Here is a 23,484-nt window from a genome sequence, read left to right as displayed (position 1 = left end):
ATTACTACAGAATGAAAAAGTGTTACAGGAACACAGCCGGTTGACACTGGCCATTGTGGCAGAGGAGGCCACCAAGCAGCTCCCCTGGGCTACTGCCAGGGTCAGGGTCCCAGAGCTGTGCAGACCCTCCAGAACTGCCCACCTCCACAACTGGCAGAAGCAGCACAACCACCTGGCAGTCACACAGCCTCTCCGTTTCTTCACCTTTTCAGTTAGGCCAGGCTACACCACCTAAGAAAGGAGTTTGTTTCTTCTGGCTTTGAAGAGAGAGGGTTGGCAGATTTACCTCAAGGTTTTCAGGCGTGATCAATGCCCTCCAAGTTGTGCTAGACACTGGAAGAGCTAGGAGGGGGATCTTCACTGCACGCTGAGCAAGGGTCATCCGGATCAACTGGCAAGCATCTGGCAGCGCTGGAACTGATTACACCCGCCCGGTCGTGCACAGCTTTGAGTATTTACTGATCCTTACTCCTCAACCCCTTTTACTACTCAGTTCATGCATCTGACTACTGTTACAGGACAAAACACATCATCAAGATAAAAACAGACATCGTGTTTCAATAATAAACACTGATGCTGGCATAGGCCATGAAAATTACAGAACTAATTAGACTATCACAACATAATGCTCCACGTATTAAAACACAGCCAAGCAAGAGATGGGGAGAAGCGACTGGTGGATTTTTGAAGTAATTTTATTTTGCAAATAATTTTTGCTTTAACCTACTACAGCTACTGAACAACTTTAGTTGCATTAGAAACATATGTCCCTATCTATCAGAAATACCTAACATACATATATCCATTTTGCTGCAACTTACTTGTCATCTTCCTAGTCTCCTCCCCATCACTGGCTCCATCTTTTGAAGCTACAGAATGAGGTCAGCATCTCATAATTTGAGCATTAAACCACAAAAGGATGAAGTTCTGTTTCTAGTCTTGGTTTTCTTTGGGACCTGAGCAACTGTGTAGATTTTGAATCTATGTAAGTATTTACCTTTGCAGTGATTTCCAAGGGGGGCACAGTAAAGCTGCTGCAGCAGGGCAGGGTCCCTGTCACTGACCAAGACACACTGACCCAGGAACTTCATATGAAACAAGAGTAAAAGCAGTTTGGTTTCCAGTTTACTGCCTGAGACAAGCAAGACAGAAGAAACATAAAAGAAGATGAAGCATAAGGAATAATGGGACACTACAACCTGATATGAAGGCAGATTAACAGCCTGATGGCCTGTCTACCCTAAGCATCATAGGAAGGTATAGCTTTAAAACAGAGGCTTAAATAAAAAGCTGTTTTTGTGGTGTTTACAGCCAGTTGGGCATGGGAGAAAGCTCCTTTCTGTTCAAACTGTACTGAGGTGCAGCCGATTGCTATCAATTCCCATGTACACAGGTCGGGCAAACATCTCAGAAGAGAAATAAAATGATGCACAGAAGTGCAGATCTGGACCTTGACTGCACAAAGACTGTAGTGGAATAGATGCCTGCAGATGCAACCTGGAAGACAGAAGATGCGGAATGTGCACAGAAAGAATATTATTGTGTACACTAAGAATATGATTAAGAAAGATCACACACACACACACACACTCCCCAATTATAGAGGTCCAGTCAGCATGGAATCTCTAGCTGGACAACACGACTGACAGTGTTCAATGTTTGATCAATGAAAAAAAAGGGATGAAGAACTAGCATTAATGTTTGTCTAAGAAAAAAACAACTAGAAACTTCAAAATTTGAAATGAATTCAAGAATCAGATATCAGCCTGGAAGTGCTGTTGGACAGAATCACAGAGAAGCCCAACGACTGGTTTAACTTCCTACTTCTAAAAATGTGGCCATTACTAGACTAAGAAAAACTAAACCCAAAGAGACTCTAATCATTTAGTGAAGAGGAGAGTTAGCTCTTTATTCTGCCAGCATTCGAGTTCTCCTATCTTTAACAGACATGATTAAATTAATTCATCAATTAGTAAATGAGTTCAGTTAGTTCATGGCGTGTAATTAATTTATTCTACTCTGTTAACAGGCACATCCTAATGTTGCTTTGGAGCATTTTGTGAGTTCAATTTAATTTATTAGACACAATGAGAAAAGGGGAACTTGAAAGCAGAAAACAAAATCGTAACCAAGACGGATGCAAACCTTACTGCGATTAATGCACAACACATATCGCAGCGAGCATGTGCCAGCAAGGCACGCTCCCTGCTTGGCAGGGCTGACCATTCTGCATTAACTGTTCTGTGATTAAAAGAGGTCCGAGACGATGGGTGCAGGAACGTGGCAGCTGCCAGCCTGCCATGGTGCCCCCACAGCCATTTCTCTGCAGGTGGACTGCGTTTTCATTTTACATTCTCCCTTTCAGTCCCTTGCAAATAAACACTTTCATCCAGAGATTCCTTTTTCACGGAACTACTTTGGATTTCTTTGTGGTTTTAATACCGGCCAAGGAAATCCACTCAAGATTACCCTCACAACTGTCTACTGTAGCAACTGCAAAGATTTAGAAGGGTTAAAACAGTCAAAGTGATGACTGGGATAATAAAGCATGTGCTGTGTAACACCAGCTGCAAAGGTCTTGACAAAGTAAGGTTTAAAAAAAAAGAGTCTTTAAAATGTAAAACCTAATAGTTATTTGAATGCATGTACATACATCTGCATACTGAAGTCCGAGGATAAAGCAGAAGCCACAAGAACTCTGAACTGGCGTGGGATGGTGGCATCAGGCAGAGCGTGCAGAATTGCACGTGCATCAGCACAAAGATGGGCGCAGCACCCTGTTAGGTACGATCTGCCGCTCAGCAACGCTGCCTCTTTTTAGCAGCTTTCTTTCAGCACAGAGAGAAAACAGCAAAGGATGCTCACTAGCCAAGAAAAGAAATCAGCTGAACCATGATCACGTTAGTAGATTACTATTAAGCCCTTATTAACAGGAAAACTAAGTTAGGCTTCTATCAATAACAAGCCAAAATTTTTTTTCTTGCATCAGTGCAACACACACACGTCTGGAGTTCCGGGGAAGCCCAGCTTTTCTACTGAACGGCTGACGCAGCACTCAGCAGTAAGATGCTGCTGCCCCTGCAGACGGCTGCCCAACAAATGCCCCTTGCCATGAGACGGGGAGGCTGCAGGCATCAGCCACACGGCCCATCTTTGTTCTGCCTGAATTGTGGCAGAATTGAGGTGCCTGGAGTGATAAAACCTCTCTACTCAGTAGCTGCTTGGGCATCGGCACATGCCCTATTAGAGCCTGGTATTACCTGCTGTTCGCAATCCAAGGTGACCCACTTGGAGTGAGGGAACCTGCTTCTCACCTACACTCTGCTGCAATCCATTTAGGCAAAGAGCAGCCTAAACACCATGCAAGCCCCCTGAAAAGGCCCCAAACCCACCTAAATCCATGCCAGCAACAGAGCTCTTTCCAGAACACGGCTACACAGCAGCACTGGTGCTCACCACCTTCACTGGCGTCTGGCCACCCAGAAAGCAGAAGAGCCCCTTTTTGTGTCTTCTCAACCTGCAGTTTCACACTACCCTGGAAAATCGAAGCACTACAGATCCAACATGCAAGGCTGAACACCTCTTTGCAATGGTCATGCCACTCCTGGTACCTGAACAAGCTTTTTTTGGAGCCCACCTGAGCTCCCCGTACTCACTGCCACATGCACCTGCCCTCAGAACGACTGATGCCCAAATCCTGGTCTAACGCATTACAAAACAAAGTCCCTCTGAAGTGTCTCCCTTTATATGCTGGTTATTCTGATTATATCCTGGTTATTCTGATATTATTCCAAAATAATGAGAATTATATCATGTCGCACCCCTGCCATCTTCATAACAGCAAGCGTTCCCCCAGCTTCTCTCCATCTCATTCTGTCCCGTTCCTGTTCTGCTGAAAACTGAGCTCTCCGCTGTGATCCAACACTTTCGCACAGCAGATGTGGGAAGCATTTCCTAATTCTGGCCCAGGCAGCGAGTTCCACACCCAAGGGCAAAAATCCAGCACAGAGATGTAAACTGGGTATCTATGAGCTTTAAAAAACAAATGTAAAAAACTTCAGTCTCAGCTCAGTACTGGGTATTTCAGAAGAGAGTGTATGTCGCATGTACAAGGGACACAGATAAATCTGAAGCTTAAAATACACGTTGCCTGTGTTACTCCTGTATTTCCATGGAAATTTGGTAACAGTCTGGATTAAAGTTTGTGTATGAGGAAAGAAAATGAGTAATTAGAAGATTTTGGAAGTGCTTGAGAGGCTAGTGACACAGAGGAAAGACAAAGTTGATTCGGACTACAGTACAGCACTAAAATAAGATAAGGAATGACTATGATTACGTCTGAGGTACTGTAAATTAAGATGAACTGTAGCAGAACTGTTACAGTGGCTCATTAATTCTATTGCTAATCATTACATCACACTTCACAGACTCCTTGTGGAATTCCCTCCTAACAGCCCCTGCTTTATCTGCAGTTTTTGCAGAAGAAATTACAGTAACTTAAGCTATGAGGGAGTAATCGTGTCAGGGGGCTGGTGAGGAATATAGGCACTTTCATTTCCAGACTGGAGCAGTCCTCTCTTCACTGTATTCTCCAAAACATCGAACTGAAACAGCACTCATTCTGCTTTCAAGGGTCAGAAAAGTTATATTAGGTTTCCAGTTCAGATGAGGATAATGTACGTCCTATATGGATGTGACAAACAGCTAAAATAATTGAACATGCAAGCTGCACTGTACAGACCTATAAAATAATCCAGACACAAAGCAGCAAGTCAGGAGTCAGACAAGACACGGGAATAGGTATTATTAAACTTGTGAAAATTCATTTCAAGCTGTATAATTAAGCCCACACAACAAATAATTATTTTTCTTATCCACAAGTGTAGCTCCCTTGCTTCAAGCGTCAATATTACTAATATATTGTACCATCACCCATGAGTACAACAACCTTCCTGGTCTCTTCAGGAGGGGTCCGGTACCCTAGTCCCAGGTATTTCCAGATACAAGGGAATGGAGGGGAAGGATTGGCTACAATGCCCCAGTCAAACCAAACTTCTTCCTCCCCAAATCCATCGTACTGCGTCCTAGAAGAGAGGTGCTGAGCATGTGTGCTGCACTGCTGCTCTGAGTCCCTGCCAGCACTATCTGCTCTTTGAAATACCCCGTGGAGAAGATTTCCAGCACACTGTGAGTCCTGCACAACTCTGCCTCCGACCCTTCCTGTTAGGGACTCCTGAGCAATGGGCTTTATCTCATTAATTCAGTGGTTTTTAGGAAACTACTTTTTCCTGCCAGTTTTTAAACCCAAAGGAATTTTCTAGATGTGCAGTGACAGTGCATGAGTAATAGCTCCCTCATTAAACTACCAGAGAGTCATAAAACAAAACAAATTGTTCAGCTTCCCAGTGTTTTTCCAATTTGCTTTCCCTTTCCAAGCCCTGTAGTGCTCACAAACATCCAAACTATCTAAGTGACGTCATTTATAGTCAGAATACTTAAAGGAAACAACATGTCCATAGCATGTTGCTCAATCTTCTGGTATTCTTGCACTCATTTATTTTTGCCCCAGGGTAGTTTCAAGGCTTGGTTGTTGTTTTTTTGGGGTTTTTTTTTTTAGTTTTTTTTAAATCAAGAGCTAGTTGTGCCCACGTGAAATGTATGCCTCTGAAGTCCGCCATCAAAAGCTTGTCTGGCGCGAGAGAAGGAGCTGCACTACGTTTGCTGCTGCCTGGCAGCCCTCGGTACGTCTCTTGTCTTCATGCCAAACGCTCTCCATGCCCACAGCTGACAAGCAGGGTGGTGCAGTGCGGGGAGCCGTAGAGATGTGAAAGACGAGAGAACAAACCCTGCTCTCCCACGGCAGGGCTTCTGCATCTCCTGCCACAGCAGCCACGATTGCTGTTCCTCCTGCGCTTGAAAAATGGTCCTCCATAGGGAAACGGTACTCAGCCCGAACCTGGAACACAGCTTTGCTTTATGTTTGCCGTGGGGCAGGCTTGCGGTAAGAAACCACTCTGCACCTCTCCTGAACAGAGGGGGGGTAGCTGTGTTTCTGGAGTGCCTTTGACGATGGCAGGTAACAGGTTCTTCGTCCTATTTTGAAATCTGGCAGTCAAACTACATAGTCCAATGATTCAAGGAATACTTTGAAAGGCCACAATTTCTACGGTAGTTTGTGAAAATGAAAGACAAGACTGAGTCTCCTGCGTTTCTGTCCAGGATGAAGCAGCTTGTACTCAGCACTGATCCAGACATACCTTCCTACCCAACACGGTACCCAGCATTTCAGAAACTACACCCTATGAGTGTCTTTCTGTACCCACCTCCAGCATGCACAGTATCTTTGTGCAGTAGCTCAGGTTTGAAGAATGTAAACAGAAAAAATGAGAACAGTCCCACGTTTTGAAAAACAGAAGGAAAAAAAGCCAACAAAGCAGAAGACACCAAATTCAACCCTGGGAGATGAACAGGTTTCAGAATACTTGTATTTAACATATATTTTGGTAAGCTTGCAGAAATGCTAACAAACTACCACAGTTTTCAGAACAATTCTTTTAAGGTACACGCGTAATCCCCACATTACAGGCAGCAAAGGAAGGACTGAACGAAGTCACTGTAAGGTGACAAAGTTCAGTGTTTTTACTGGAAAATGTGGCTTACTTCAGGAAAACTTACACTCCTTTTGCCTAAACATCTGGGGGCTACAGAATGAAAACCATTTCAGACAGTCCTAACCTCTCACACCACTGAGATTTTAATTCTGTCTTGTAATGAGCAGCAGAAAGCAACAGAATGAGACGATCTGGGAGCTCCAGCCCATGGTTCCCAATCTGTCTGGCGAAGTGGTGAGGACACCCATAAAACGTACCAAGCTCACTGACCTTCCCGGTATCTCCAGGCCAGGGCTAGAAAACAAAACAGCTGAATGCTTATTCCCTTGTAGAGGGGAGGGCTGGCACCCTGCTGGCTGGCTGTCTCCCAATCAATGGTTTTGATGCTGAGGAAGAATCAGCAGCTTTAAATACACATCTGAGACCGACAAAAACGTAGCACGATTAGAAGTCAGCCAGAGGCTGCTTGAGCAAAAGCTGAGCACAGACCCCATCCCAGAGCCTCAAGGATGTTCAAGAGCCTTACTGCTAACAATTTCACTGCAAGTTAGGTATCCAAATGCCTCTAAGGACACAAGTTGTTAGAATTTGCCTCTTTACATTGCTGTATAATTGGTAACAAAGGTGGGAACAACTTGCCAGCTTAGCTTGTCTCATCATCCTTACAAAAGAGTGCGGACGTATGGAGGAGAAACGTGGATTTTCGTCAGGACTGAAATACGTAGCAGACACTGTGGCAGATGGCACTGGATGAACTAAAATGGAATTTGAAGTTCAGGATATTTTAGAGCAGGTTCATTTGAGATGAAACAAGGCAACAGCTTAAGAAATACAGAATAGTGACGAGAGACAAAAAACCTACTCTAATTCATCCTTCTCCTAACATACGGAGAGGTTAAATGAACTAAACCAATTATAAATATTTAGGCATTCACATTATGGTCACAAGGGAATACTGACCGGTCCCAATTCATTGGCATCCGCACAAGGACACGTAACGCCACCGCTGCCCTGCATGGTTTGCAGCCGAAGGGTGAGGGAATCCTCTCTTTGCATCTGAGCGCAGATGAAGTGTGGACCTCAAGAATATGCCAGAGCCAAGCGAAGGGTTACGAAATAAAGTCTTAGATTTACTCCAAGATTATTAGTTAGTATGAAAGAGCAGGAATAAGCCCTCAAACCTTCAGCAATTGTCCCCTACGAGGACTCCATCACCAGTCTCCAAAGTCGTTAGTACTGGCTGCTGTTAGAGACCTTACTGGAACGGACAGATGACGGGTCTGAGACTCTTGCCAGTCCCCTGCTCCTAAGATACAACTCAGCTCTGTAGCGTTAACATTTCAGAAACAAGCACGCCTCTGAAACAGAGTCTGGACAGCATTTCCCAAACTGCAGGGCCCATCAGGCCTGCTGATAGCTCCTCATTAAAAAAAAAGCAACAAGAAACAAAAAAACAACCTCTTTTCCAGGCAGTGAATGACACTAGCATGAGACTGACAACTTTCAGGATGAGGTCACCTCCGTTTCCCTTCAGAAATGAAGCTAGCAAGTACAACTAACAATAATTAAAAACTCCTTTCACAAAGGGACACTATACTTTCATTATCTCTGTTGAAGCCTAATCAAGAGCATCACAATGAGCTTGTTGATTATTATTTTTTCTTTAAACCAAGATAGGATAAAAGACAGAAAGAAACCGGCAATTAAGAACAGAAACCCTATTTTCTTAGGTGCTGCAGTATTTTGGCACAAAATACATATTGTCGCCTTCTTCCCTAAAAGAGTAACTCACTATGTACTAGTCAGCCATGGCAAAACATAACAAAAATTCTTATTTACAAAAAAAAATATGCTTAATGGATAAATAAATGTGCTCACGACACTGAAACTTTACAGGAAGTGTAAGCAATAAGCTCTAATCACACTCATGAAAAGTTACTGTCTTTGGGTCTAACGATTTTCTTCTGCACGGGGGTCCAGCTGCATAAAAAAAATACTAAGTTTCTTTGCATCCAATTTACTATTACAAATTCTGCGAAGTTCACTGCAAAAATGTGAACTAGCCTGTATTTCACACACTATTTATTATTCATATTTGTTTGATTTTACGCATCATAAGAACTAAAAACCCACAATGGTCTAATCACTAGAGATCCAGTAGTATTTGGAGAGCACTTCAGCCCACCAAATATAAATGTCTGCCACTGGGCAAGCAGAATCTCTAGGTGTCAGCAACAAACTGCATCTCCAGTGATTACAACAGGAGCTTAGGACACATATGCAAAGATTTCGTTGCCTAAACACAACACCTATGCCTCCTGTCATTTGAGGTGACGTACAGCATCCTGCTGGCCCACATAAAACTCCTATAAAACTAGTGTTGTACCTGCCACCCCTATGGGTATGGCCTATGTAACCGAAGGCGTCTCCAAGGCACCAACATGCAGGCAACTGAATCCTACCCTCGTGCCCCTGCAGACACGTACGTGCACATAGGTTATGCTGTCTGGTCTTTGTATCAGAGCCAAATCCCACCCATGTATTCTGCTGCACATTACAGTGTAATAATAATTTTAAAAAACCTTTAGAAAGTTTTTATTTTTGTTGTGGAGATTAAAGGTCCCACTGTTCTGTAACAGGAAAGATATTTTAATAGTGGTTCTCTACCCATACATAGGCAGAACTGCCAGATCAGATTTACCAGCAGAGCTTTAGGGTGCAGATTAAACCTTGACAATTGGCTTTCACCCAGAAACCTGAGCACTTAAATCACTTCTAAAGTGTGATTACTTTTAGAAGATTTACTGTTATAACCCCAAAGTGACCCTGCTGCTGCGCAGTGCACGCTATGCACTTGAGTGCTGCCTACAGTGATCTGAGAAGCATCACACAGGAGCACGGGTCCTCCTCTCCCAGTAGCACAGACTGAGCAAATTTTAGGACAGAAGTCTAGGGACCTGGAAATGAGAGGGTTAAGTGGCATGCATGCAGGACTGGAGGGGTGAGTCATGAAGCAGGGTAGGTGCAGCAGCAGGATGCCCACTGGCCCACCATGTCCCCAACAGATGAGAGGTGCCAGCCAGCAGCCGAGAATAGCAGCGGGACAGGCGAAGGGAAGGAAACATACGGTCTGAAACAAGAGGTCAACCCAGTCCGAACACACCGGCTTTCAGAGTACAGCTTTCCAGGGCACTGAACTCCGCAAACCCCCACCGGTGCCAACGGGCAGCTCTAAAGGCCGAGAACCACAGACCAAGGATGTTGTGACACAAAAGCAGATCATTCCATCGCTGCTATTTCATAGATGTTTACAGCTGGGCTGAGTGTAAACAGGGAAGTCACATGGCATCTGTAGTGTCACGCAGTGACTTCCTTAGTGTCACAGAGGCTTAGAACATAGTTTTTAACATCTGTTAGCCCATACGGTGTGTGCAAAACCGGGAACCTTTAAGCAGCTCCTATTAACACCCATCTCAGCCATCCTCCATGACTCAGGAATCTGTTTCTGGATGCTAGCGTGTATTTTCCACTTCCTTTCCCTGCAGTGTATATAACAGCAACAAATCTGAATGCTGACACAGTAAGTAGACTGATTGCAGTATTTTATTTTTTGGACTGAGTCCCAATTTTAGTCTGATCTGGTTCTCAGATAGGAGGCTGTACATTGTCACGTAGTTTGTAAAAGCAGTTGCTACACTGATTTGACTAGATATGCAAGGCTGTGCATCTGCATTTCAGAAAGCCAGATCATGCACACTGCAGATGCATCAAATTTTCTCAGAATAATAAACTGGAAATATATTGAAAACAATATGGAAATAATTTTATGGGTTTCTTCCAAACATGCAGATATAAATACAGGTCAAATTTGCAGAGTGTTCAAATTTGCATCATCGTGTTTTAAAAGCAATCTGAGTAGCAAACATTTTTATAACAGCTCAGAGAACAAGCCTGGGAGACAGCAGATTTGGATCTTTTTCTCCTACTGCTACGCCACTGACTGTGGATGATGCCAGGCTCTGGGAAAAACTCAACTTTTCATCAATTACCCAAATGACAGGTGAAATTTTCCAAGTGCTCAGCATCCAGAAGGTGTCACCAACCAGCTGGAATTAGGTGCTGTCTGCTGCCTGGCACTTTGAAAATCTGGTTTTTTAAAGGATGGTTCTACACTTAAACTGGAAATTTATTTATCAGTATGTATCCACAAATATAAGCGGTTTAAACAAATTTATCTGAAGTACATCAACAGCTCAGAAGCTGGCTTTCCTACATACTGTAAAACCAGAAATTCACTGTCCCTTTTCCACAGTCATGCTAACAGAGAAAGCTGCTCTTTTCCTCCATTTTTTTTTAATACTGCCTTTGCAGCAATACCTCTGTTACAAATTTTGAGGATGAAAAGGTTAACTCTGCTTATTTCACATGGCAGTTATCCCCTTCTTCGACACAATTTTATTACCTTCATTCAAGAAAGAATGTAGCCTTGCTAATACAAGTGGCAGTCTGACAATTACTTGTACATAACTTCTAATGGACATACCATTTTGAGACCATGTTTGACGTGAATTCCCACCCTATGATATGGCTATGATTTGGTCTGCACATACAATTTCAGACTAAAACCTTAACGCTTCCAAGGCAACTCCTGAATGACTGGATGAAGGTGGTCTTCAGATCCCTTACTATGTGTTAGGTGGTTAGCATTTCTTCTACTAAATGAACCGTTACGTTTTTAAGCAGACGAATTACTCTCTCAAAAATCGATTGGTTCTACTAGACTGAGCAAGACAGACTAATAGCAAAAACTTATTCCTGGCAATAAATAATATGTTGTTTTGAACTATTTTTCAGGCCAGAACTGTACAGTAGCTCCCATGCATAGGAGACTCCATCCATAAAACACAGGAATATCTTAAGAGGGTGCCATGAATCTTACTACAAAAGGTGTGTGACGTATTTTCCAGATAGGAAGCATTACAAAAATGTCATTACACACACATATTTTTAATATTAGGCAAATGAGACATCTTGCATGCAGCTACAATCTTAGGGCACTGATCACAACTGAAACACACAGCTGATGTGGAGGGAAGATTCAGACAAAACCACAGAATCACAAGGGATGGGTGATGTATTTTTTACCACCTTCCTTGCCCTACCCCCATTTCAGTGTTTTAAACTGTTTCAGCACGCTAAAATAAACAAACAAATAAAGAAAGAAATATCTTACTTCTTCTTTAAGCTGCCTGGTTGTTACCCTACAGACGCTATCTCAGCGTTACCCAGTCGGTACAGCTAAGGGCATTCATTGCTTTCTTTTCTACCCAGATCAAGCAAGTGGTTCCCTTCACTTTCTCTTGAGCAAAGAAACAAAGAGAAAAAAACTCCAGGTAGTGAAAGTCTTGGAAGATACTATCTTGAGAAAGAAAATCTATTTTACAACAGCAGGAAACAAGTAAGATAATAGGTATAGACTTCAGACAGCCTATTTCAATTTTGTGTTTAAAACACTAGCTGAAGGGCTCAGAACTCTATGGTACAGAACTGAAGTGAAATAAGCCAAGCAAAAGGGATATAGTTCTAAGCAATGCACCTTTTGACCGTGTTGCTCTGAACTTTCTCCGTAGCATCTAAAATATACCGCTCCTCTGCGCAAGCCCAAGCCTTGAAAAAGTTAGTAAACCTTCTCTCCTGTAGTAGCTTCCTGCACCTGCCCCTACAGGTAATAAAGGCTTAGAAGGATCAGAACTGCAATGTTGATGAAACTTTTTTTTTTTCTGCTCCGCAAGCTGCTAATTTCTTAATCTTAAAATGAAAGGAGTGGCTGTGTTTAAAAAAAAAAAAAAAAAGGGAAAGAAAAACAACATAATGAAAAGGAAGCACACACCCATGTGGAAAAAAATGGCAAAAGATGAAGCATGCTCATTACAAATGCTTTGTAACCTTGTCACTGAAAAACCCCAAACAATTAATTAAACAGAAGGGAAACTTCCAAGGTTTTCATTCCAGTGTATTCTCAGAATCTTACAACTGTCCACACTTCCATCGCGGTCACATGCTGCTCTTATGATTGTTGTGATAAGTTTCAATATCAAGCGTAACAGCAAACAAACTTCTAGTTAGGATTGGAATTGTAAATATTTTAACAGTGTCTGTGCAATCCCACAGATGGCAACTAAGAGCAGTGTTTTTGACACAGCAATTCAATTCCTGCAGTTCCTAAAGCACAGACAAAGCACGTGTAAACACTACCAGGATTTCTGCTTATGTAAGGAATGCAAATTTGGGGCTTTGACAGATCTACAACCCAACAGGCTTGTATTAAACATACCCACACACATACCCACACGCTCTTCTGTATCTTACTTCACACTTACTACAGCATTTGAACATCAGCAAGATATTTGCTCTGTTTTAACGGTAAGAAACATCTGCTTAAGTACAGCAAATGATTTCTGGATTGGACTCAGATAAAAAAAAAATAAATCAGTAAACACCGACTCCTGTAGGAGCTGGCTCAGCTACAGTCCCAAGCTTTATAGGACATCTAGTTTGTGACAGGTGACCATGTTCAAGATGGGAGAGATTTCACTCACCGCTTCAGGATACTTTTGTAAGTTACCAAATACCCTGACAGATTTTCCAGACACCTGTGTAAGCCAGCATTACAGACTTCAGCCTGGCAGTAAAAAGCACAGCGAACACCACAGAGCTGGTAGGAGTTACTAAACATGCCATAACAGCGGGCTGGCATCTCTTTCCCAGAACGGCTTCCACAGCACAATGTGGATGCAGCCACCCTGAGCGGCACAACCTGCCCCAAACCCAATCCATGTACAACGCCATGGCAAGCATGGGGTTAAAAAAGAAAATTAACTCTATCCTAGCTAAAACCAGGACATCCTCACAGCGGGCTGCTCCGTGTAACAGATCTTCATCCTGCTGTCAAATCCATGTGCAGACAAAGCAACATAGTTTTCATCACGAAGTAGGTCCAGCAAGGGAAAACTCTCACTCTTACCTAGTTACTGGATGAAAACCTGCAGGGACTGATCTCTAGTAACATTTTTCAGTACAACACCACTTCTTAAGTTATTCCTCAGTAAATACACACCTTTTTGGCAGCTAAGATTAAGCCCGTGACTTCCTGCAGTAGTCATTCACCTCTATTTGGGCTTCAAAAGGACTTGCTCTATTACAATAAATATTGAAAATGCACCGCGCACAACTTAATATAACTGAACCGTCCAGTAGAGCCATTACCTTAACAATAGCCTGACTGTACCTGAATACAGAGAGGTCATAGGTAGGGTTGTAACTCTGCCATAGGAAATTAAAAACAGTTACGTATTAGTCATGGTGAACTATATCCAGCCTTACAGCACTTACAGTAAGAATCTAATAAAAACCCCGTCAGTCAAGGTTTGATAATGATTTAAAGTTACTTTACCTTCCTATCTCAATTCATTAAAATGAAAGGATGTTCACATTTGGGAGATGCCTTTATGCTGATGTGTTGCGCATTTGTAATTCCAGCATATCCCTCATCTTTGTACCTTTTACTTGTCAGGTAGCTCCTTCCCATGTGCAGCTCTTGGGTCATTTCAGCTCTTGGGAATACCCGCTGCAAACTGCAGTGCTCCAGGACAGACTTGAAAGTCTCTGTTATGCTTCACCCGCTTTCTCTGCGACTTTGTTAGAGCCCAAACCCTCCACAAATAATAATTAAGGTCTTACATATTTCTGCAGGAACACCAGTAAAATGCAACCAGAGTGAAGATTATGGCTACTGCACGCACAGACGTAGTGAGGTTCAGGCAGAGTAAATGTTGTGCCATCCAAACGAGCTGGACGCAGATCAACGGGAAGCAACGGAGGTCTCGAGGGTCTGCCTGCTCACCTGCACGCCCCATGGTAACAGCGCTGGCAGTCGGTCCTCTCTGCGTGTCTCAAGAAGGGTGGCTGTTACCAGTCTTTCAGGTATCATCACAGTCGTCCCTTAACACTGTTCTGACTTTTTCACTACATACCTACCCATCTACTCACGCACTCCTACCTCCTCTCTCACTTGCCAGTCTAATTACCCGCCCACTCACATTTTCTCTTACTCACTCAATAACCCACCCATTTACATGTTTTTCATTCATCTCCCCGTTCAGTTACACAACCTGATCCTCAAACACCTTCAATCCACTCACTAATAGTAATTTTACCTCCTATGATACACCCATTCTCGCATCTCTCCATCAGCATCCCTACCCTGCATCACAATTCCTGGTGGCTTGAAGGAAGACTGCTTACCGCCCCAAGCCCCCAAGGTCTGCGAGGCTACATGAGGTCAAGCTCTCCACACTACACCAATGCTAAACCACTCGTGAGATCCCTTCTGAATGAGTCAAATGCTTTTTTCCAACACAGTGTGGATGGAGCGGGGATGAGGACTGCACGGTGCTGGCCCTGCCTGTGTCAGCTTCCAGAAGCTCCAGTGGGCATGCAATGCACACCCTCGCCCCACTCTACTAAGAAAATCTGTATTTGGAGGCTTGTACCACAACCCTCACATCCTTTGGGGTGCTCTGAAAGGAAAACCAGCAGTAATGCTTCGGAAGCCAGAGAAACTCTGGGGTAAAGGCACTGGATCATGACTGCAGGCAGCTCCAAAGGCACTGGCTCAGGCCAGCGTGGCCATGCACCAGCTCACACCAACCAGCCCATCTCTCATGGGATGTCAGCAAAAACAATGCCCGTTTGTCCTCTTCATGGCCACCAAGTGCTTGCTTTGGGGGGATACTGTTCTGCCCCTTGTGAGCAAGACAGGGGAAAACTTGAGGTGACCCTGCCTGCACCTGAGGCTTCTGGCAGTGAAGACCAAGCCAGAAAAAGAAACAACTAAGAAGCAACCCCCAAATCCCACCAAAACAAGTGAAACTGTAAAAGGAAATAATGGTTATAAAGTGAAGAAACTTTGAGAAAAAGACAGGAAAATGGAAAGCTGGAGAGAAAGGAAAAAAAAAAAAAAGAGAGATTCAACTACATTACAACTTCCAATATTTCTGTCACTAATGGAAAATGGTAATTTTTTTCATTTTCCCTGTAATGCCCTCTGCAGACCTGCCTGCACACATTGCTTCCCCACAGTTTAAATGCCACAACAGAGTTAAAAATCACTTCAGTTATACTGGCATAACTCTTCCATATAAAAACCATTCCATTTCTGAGTAAAATTGGCCTTTTCAGGTAATTTTCAACAATTTCTCAAGTGGCACCAGAACAGACCATTCTTACACTGGAATTAAATACTCATCTGAAAAATCATACTTTTAGCAGTTCAGTTTAAAAACCTATCTTCAATCAGTGTAATTTTCCCAAATCCTGAAGAACTGAACACGCAGCACTTCAGGTGATACATCTAATATTCAAGAGCACACGTAATACTATTCCGCTCCTATTTACAGGTTGTTAAACACCACAGAGAGAATTACTGAAAGATGAGAATGTAGACTGGAAATAATATGGCAAAACAAAGAAATGGAAAAATTTAGGCCAAATATCAGGCAAAGAAAAATCAAACTTTGTGGAAAAGACTCCACAAGATCAAAGTGGAAGGCCAAGTTCTTAGAGTATCTTTAGCCATAAACCATGGGGGGGAGGGGGGAAAACCCAACCAAAAAAAACCCCAACCCAACAAAAAAAACAACCACGCAGCAGAAAACATGTACTGGCAAGACGACGGTCTGGGTGATCTAATGCACTTTCCATCTCTAACATCTATGATTCTGTAATTCCGTAGAAGCACTTAGCAGAGGGCTGGCAAACATTTGCAGCAACTCAATCGTCTGATTATTGTGTGATAATCAAAGTGTTCAATTAAAAGGAGGTCCTTGTAGCTAGATGCCACGCCGCTCTCTTTCAAAGTTGTGCATTACGTTGCCAGTAGAAAGCCTATCTGAACGGCAGGCGTGCGGTAATTACAGAGTTGTGGGTAGCTCTCCTGAACAGGCAAAACAGAATTTAAGTAATTAAAGAGACAATCATAATCGTTCCTGCAAAATGCCTGGGGTCAACTTTTGACAGCAGATTTGATAATACAGAGTTCAACTCTGTCAACATTCATGCATGCAAATAACTACTCATACACACAAGTTTAGTGTTAGTGTGGCTGGATCTGTACTATACAGCATTTTTAACTATTCACTCCATTTGTGCGCTGAGAAAATCCTCCCTTAGGGTAACACACCAGATTGTTTCTCAGATCACATGCTCTGTTTGCTATTTTCAAGTTATTAGGTAAGCGCACATGCAGAAAGAGCAAAAGGACGTACGGCACAAGCACACCTTTTATGTTTAAAGCATATTTTTGAGAAAAATGGATTACAGGAACAGTAAGCTTAAAAATCAGGAAGATCAAGAGAAAAATGCAAAAGAAGCAAAAAAAAAACCTCCAAAGCAGAAGAGTAGGAGAAAAAAAGAAAGGCATATAGGAAGATCATCCTTCACAACGTGGGACTGTGCAGGGTTTGCTGGAAGCCAACTGTTTGAAGTATCGCTGCCCTGAAACCTGCTTTGCAGAAGCTGGATTTCGGGGTGTTTGGCTGTTTTTTTCCTGGTCAATGGAAATTCTGTCTTGACCCCAATTAGGATGGGGAGTAATTTGTGAGATTATAGACAAAGGCCAGTGTTGTGAAAAGTGTTGCAGGAGAACAATTTGTGATGCTATTTGAAAAAATGCCAATTTAGTAAATGTCAGGAGCCCATCAGGCTCTATAAATACTATTTCTACACTATTTATTTACATTGATAACTGGAAATTTTATGAAGGGATGGACTTCTCTTTACCACCATACAGTATTATGAATCCTACTCTTAACTATTTAGACTCTAAGCAGAAAATGGAAATATTAAAGGAGTACGTTTGACTACTCATTGTACACAGATGCTTAAGTTAAATATAGACACCTGAAATCCAGATGCCAAAGGAAAACAGGACGACTAAAATCTAACAGATTGCTTGTTTTGGAGAGCAAGGTTAAGTTAGCTCTTGCTTTAGCACCATAGTGATTAAGAGACAGGGGAGGTACAGTTCCCTGACCAGGCTGACCTGAACTTTATGAAGATGTCACTGAAAGGGACAGTCTCATCTCCTTCTCTGCTCTGGCCTTGAAGTCCTGCTGCTTCCCCATCAGCACCAGCAGTCGTGCAGCTATACAGTGAGTTGGACCAGTTCTAATTCTCCCAAAAGAAAAGAAAGGGAGAAGAAAAAGATCTAGTTTTCAGTTAGATCAGCAAACTGAGCTGGTTCACCCCAAGGCCGCATGGTCATCACAGGTACAATGTGGCCACACTAAAACAACACCAAGTACAAGACAACACGTAACAACCACAGTAATCCAAAAACATGTCCACAGAAGATAACACTGTCACCTTCAAATAGTAACCCAGTAGTTACGAGCTCACCTGGGAAACTAGGCACTTCCCCCCCTGTAGAACCTACCTCCTACAAAGCCCTCAAACCAGTAGACTTCAAGCAGAGCTTGGGCTGAGGCTGCTTCTGCCCTCCCACTGGAGCTGGGTCAGCTCTGAGAGGAATGCAAAATTCACAAAGCCCTAAAGAGAAAGCACTGGAGGGCAAGAATGACTCTACGAGAAACAGACTCCCAGAAGAAGGGGTAGAGCCCTACATTCTGGTCCCTTCTCCAGGAACTGCTCATGCCTACTGCACTAAAGATTAGATAAAATGTATACATGGTTTCTTTTATACTAAAGCTTGAAAAATACATCTTATGAGCTATGTAAATACCATTAAAAGCCAGTGAGAGCTCTGCCCTAACAGGAAAACAGCATATACCTACCTGTATTCTTGGAAATATTTTTATTTTTGGTGGATAAAAGTGAATCAAAGAGCAAAGCTGAGATCTTCGGAGTTATGACTCACTTCTGCCAACCGCATGTTTTGGCAATAAAACTGCATATACACTCTCACAGGAGCCTGTAATAACAGGTCATATGGGGAATTTTGGTAGCCGCTTCGGTCCGTAAAGTTGCAATTCAGGTGCGCAAACTTTGATTAGAAGTTACAAATGCCTGCTAGCTTCCATTTACTGCACTGATGAACCCCTAAAGTCACAGCACAGCATGGCAGCACTGCCCAGAGGTGGCCCAGTTTGCCCACAGACAGAAGGGAAACAAGGGAGGGAATTAAGACACCAGAGACCATCGCACACAACTCTACCCTGAAAACGCACAGGTGAGAGTGGATTCTAGTCATACCTCATGTTGCTGGAAAACTCGCGTATTTATTTGGCCCAAGGAATTAATTTTTTCTTAAATATTGCTATTATCATTCTAGCAGAGCAATGGAAAAGGAAGCACTCCTCTTTTCCAGGTCCAATGTTGAGCTCACCATTTTGTATGCAAACTTCAGCTGCAAACTCTGCATTTGGATAGCTACGGGCCACGAAGAACTTAACTAGACAGATTTACAAAACAAACACTAAGGAAAAGCCAACAAATTCTCTACACCTCGCCTATGAACTTTTGTATGGGAATCCCTCAGCAATCAGTACAAATGAACGCTGTGAAGACACTGCACAGACCTAAACCATCGAGCATTGTGTTGGTTTAGTAGAAGACACCACACTACACAGCTGTGCATCTAATTTCAGACAGTATCAGTGTTTTCCTGATATACAATTTATGGCTTGTATTTAAAAAGCTACTATTTATGATATAGGGTGGGGTTTTTTTGGTTGGGTTTTGTCTGTGCTTTTTTTTTTTTTTTTTACAAAAATCCAGATTTTCACTAAAGGATGTAATATGCAGTATTCTGCTTCAGGGAGAAAAGTGCTGTTACACCTTTTTCCTCCATGCACTGCCTTTATTTTTGGTCAAGACAATCACAAAAGGCATGGAAAAATGTTCTCTCTACGCATGTATTTTATTTTCTCTCAATCGTATTAGGTGACATTTTAAAAACTGCAAGGAGATGGAGCTACTTCAAACATATATAAAAAAATCCCACACATTTCAAAATACGAATGTTTTCAATTATTTTGGGTGTGAAACATCCCCGTGCACCGCATCAGTGCTAATGGCCTGCTCCCCAACAGAGGTGACTTTCAAGAGCAGCCGTTTCCCTGTCCCACAGGTGGGTACAAAACGATCAACTGAAGATCTAAGGCTCCTTCTCCTCAAACAGGGTCTGCTTGTAATTTCTTAGTAAATGAAACCGCTCCACTGTAAGCCTAAGGAAATCTGATCCACCGCTTCAATGTAGGTTTAACAGTTAACAATTCAGAAGCTATAAATATTTGCAACTTCCTTTCTTTTCATCTGAAAAAGTAAGGACACAATGACTTTTTTGATTTGTTGTTGCTTTTAAAAAAAAAAACAAACAACAAAACACGAAGTCCCTCCTGAGAACATTTTGATAAGCTTACACTTAAATAAATGATTTTCACAAGATAGGCAGTTAATTCACAAAAATACTTGGCAAAAATCTACCCTGGAATATCTAATTTGTGTAAAATTCTCCTTTATTTGTTTAATTCAAGTATTTTCCTCCGCCCTTTCCTTTTCATAGGCTTTTCACACCCACATAACAACCAAGTGACTCTTCCCTGACCCTGCCTCCCACGCCTTTTGGTACGACTGCTCGCTAGAAAGTCACCCTGCGCTTCAGCTCTTCTCCCAAGATCCAAAGGAAGCACTTAAGGAAAGGAAATCCAGTACAATGCTAAACCTTCCTTCCCCCTCCCCCCCCCCCCCCCCCCCCCCCCCCCGCTTTTTTTTTTTAATAAAAACTGCTGGGTTTATTTGCAGCTCCACAGGGATGTGTGGTGTATGGACTGCCTCCTCTGTTGCTGTTTTGGAGAAGAGGGGGAAATAAATATCTGCGAGTGGCTCACTACAACTGCTGACTCAAGTGGGTTTGGGAATGCAAGGTGTCCCAGTGTCACCCACCCAGTCAAGTACAGCAACAGTGAATTCCTCCCTTCGTGGCGGACGGTTAGGATGCAGCACCAGCATTTCATACAGCAGGTGTCTGGAGGAGACCCACCACAGAGCATGATAAACTCAATAAACACCATCTTGCCTTCCCCACCTTCTAATAATCCAACCATTCAAAACAACGTTCTGGAAATCCAAGAGCTGCAGTATCACGTATCAGCATCCTCTCTAAACAGAAAATGTAGTGATAATGCTGGTAAAGCACTGAAGAGAAGTTAAATATTACTACCCTTACTTCATCGACAACATAAATAATGACTTGTTCAAGCAGCCCCCCTCTCCAAAAAATCCCTCCCAAAACCAGTGGCAGGGTTGAGAGCAGATTCAGGAAGCACAAGATCCAGACCTAGCTCAGTCAGCCAACATGATTCCTTCTAGCCAATGGTATGTTAATGATCTGGGTCTTTTGAGGAGCCACTAATTGATAGCTTTTTTCTTAGGATTTACAGAGCCACTTAAAAATAACGTAATTTCTATCCTAGGCATATTTTGGGAGAAGTATCATTAGATTTAATTCCAGGGACGGACAACTGATTTTCATGTGAAATTCAAGATGACCAAAGCCTTATTCTCCTATTACATTTCAATGAATGAACAACAGCTTAGCAGTGACTCCGGGATGATACTATCCCAAAGCTGGAGGGCTGGCCCATCCCCTTTGCTTAATACCAACGTTAGCAGAGGTCTGTAGGTTAAAGGTGGGAAGGAACAGTAATTTCAAATTGTTTCTGTCAACCTGATTAAATTCCCCCCCTTATGTCCAGATTCCTGAACTGCAGCAGGCCAGCTACTGTTCTCTGACAAAGCTGCTCCAGTGAAAAAATGAACACACCTTGCTACATTCAAAGAGCTTTCTTTCAATCACATTTAGCAAGATACCATCTTAGCATTGAAAACTAAAAGTACATAAACTTACCAATGCATTATCAGGAGAAGCATCAGAAATAAAGTTTAGGTGTTATTCAGCCATCAGCACCTCAGCTCCTTCCTGGCACAAAATAAATCCCACAGGCAGCAGGTACCAGAACAGTCTCTCCTTTGCTAGTCATACCCGTAACGCTCACAGACATCTTCTGAATCTGCCACCAACAAAAGAAACCACAGTAAGACTGCTTCCCTAATGCTTTGTAACTGAGTCAGTAGGTCAACAATTCCTTCGGTTTAGGAGCCAGACCAATTCCCTTAAACACCCCATTTTTTTTCTGATGGAGAAGCCAACTGTCTCTTGCCAGTGGCAGCCCATCTGCTTCCAGAACAGAACCAAACTGCTCCAAACCACTACCTCGTTTTGGCGCAGACATCCGTCCTGACGCAACTCCATTTTGTCTCTCACGTCTGGGAAAAACCACGAGAAAATACTTACAACTGAAAGACAGTCAGGAAACTGCTCCTTGTGCACCTTGCACGCTGCTGCCGGCTCTCAGCCCACGTCCTCGTTTCCCATCCCTGAGATGGAGTGGCATGAAGAAGAGCACTTCACGTGATACCAGACCTATCCCCAGTCTGCCTTATTCCATGCAAGCACAAAATATCCTGCGTGTGCATTTCAGGCGCACGGCTCAAACAAAGAGAAAGCTCTGAAGCTGCTATCCCTCTTCCCGATCCATGACTCAAAACGTCTGGTTGAAAATTGGTTTCATAATAACCCTTTAGTACCACCTACTCACATCACAGAGTGATTCTTGCAGCAAATGCACAGGAAATCACCAACGAGTGCCAATGGAGCTACTATTCCAAGAACGAGCTCTTTCGGTTATTCCTTCATCATTTGGAAACTGAGATGCTTTTACTTTCCCTATTGCACCGGGTGTGTGGTTTTTTTTTTTTTTTTTTTTTAAGAGCAGCTTTTAACTATGATCCTGTAAAATATTTAGTTGATAAATCACCAGATGAAAACTTGCCCACTGTAAAAAAAAAAAAAAAAAAAAAAAAATTTCACAATACTCATTCCAGAAAATACAGTAACTTCTTTCTGGAAATAACTCATTGGACAAAAATCAAAAGGGCAGAATTAATTTTTAGAGACAGTTTGCATCCTGCAGAGCACACAAAGACGGTGTAGTCAGCCACGTGCCTTTCTGACCACCAACAGCAGACCCCTGACTCACCCAACCACAAGATGAGTCGCTATGAATGATTTCCTCTTCTTCCACACTCCCCCGGAGTGCTCTGTGCCACTGGCACATCCTGAGCCTAATCCAGACTTTGATGGAAATTCCAAAACTCATCTCGTAAGGCTGTGGCCACCAGCTAACGACGCAGCCATCTGCTAGCTCCTGCTTTGAGTCACCTGTCAGCAATACAAAAGGAAATTACTCAGCAGCGAGCACGTGGAAGCCCACTGCTACAGCCTCTCGCGTACCCCTCAGAGCAATACAAAATTCTGGAGCACTCAAATCACCCTGAAGGAAAAGTATTACATTCTGTAGCATTAAGCTGAAACTTAGTTAAAAAAATATAAACAAAAAATAAATGGCAGGACCGCAGACAGACAGCGTTTTGGCTGGGTTTTCAATGCCAGCATCACTGAAGCTGCCATGGAAGGGGGGACGAAATAAAAAAAAAAAAAAGAAGACATTTCACAAACACTAGACCTTCACTGTGCGTGACAAGAAAAATAATTAAAACAACTGAGAGAACTAATCTGTGGCTGCTTAGGAAGTTAACTCTTCGAAGGAAGTGATTAAGAGAACAAAAGCAAAGTGTTATGTTTATCAAACAAGTGAACTTAACACACCAGAGTGCTTACTCATGTAAGTAAAGATGGAGTACTGTTACAGCCCTCCCCACAGGCATGGGTTCACACAGGGCTGAGATCTTATCAATTATTAAGCAGTTATTATTTCAAAGAAATAAACCTTTT

At 42.7% G+C, this 23,484-nt stretch overlaps 1 long non-coding RNA gene across 7 annotated transcripts in view; it reads right to left on the bottom strand.

Annotated features, from left to right (window-relative positions):
• LOC121089095 overlaps window positions 1-23,484 on the bottom strand; it is a 124,668-nt gene that overhangs the window by 3,946 nt on the left and 97,238 nt on the right. For 5 of the 7 annotated variants that reach the window (XR_005828132.1, XR_005828128.1, XR_005828127.1 and 2 more), the window contains 2 exons: window positions 22,730-22,911; window positions 21,538-22,525 (listed from right to left, as the gene is read on the bottom strand). The exons of 1 other annotated variant lie outside the window; for it this stretch is intronic. This is a non-coding gene — a long non-coding RNA (uncharacterized LOC121089095). The remainder of the gene's footprint in view (window positions 1-21,537; window positions 22,526-22,729; window positions 22,912-23,484) is intronic. One more of the 7 variants, XR_005828130.1, reaches the window with a different exon arrangement.

This window comes from Falco naumanni, chromosome 5 (genome assembly GCF_017639655.2).
Source record: "Falco naumanni isolate bFalNau1 chromosome 5, bFalNau1.pat, whole genome shotgun sequence".
Lineage (NCBI taxonomy): Eukaryota > Metazoa > Chordata > Aves > Falconiformes > Falconidae > Falco > Falco naumanni.
The sequence above is the reverse complement of the archived record's forward strand: the minus strand, read 5'-3'. Positions and strand labels throughout refer to the sequence as shown.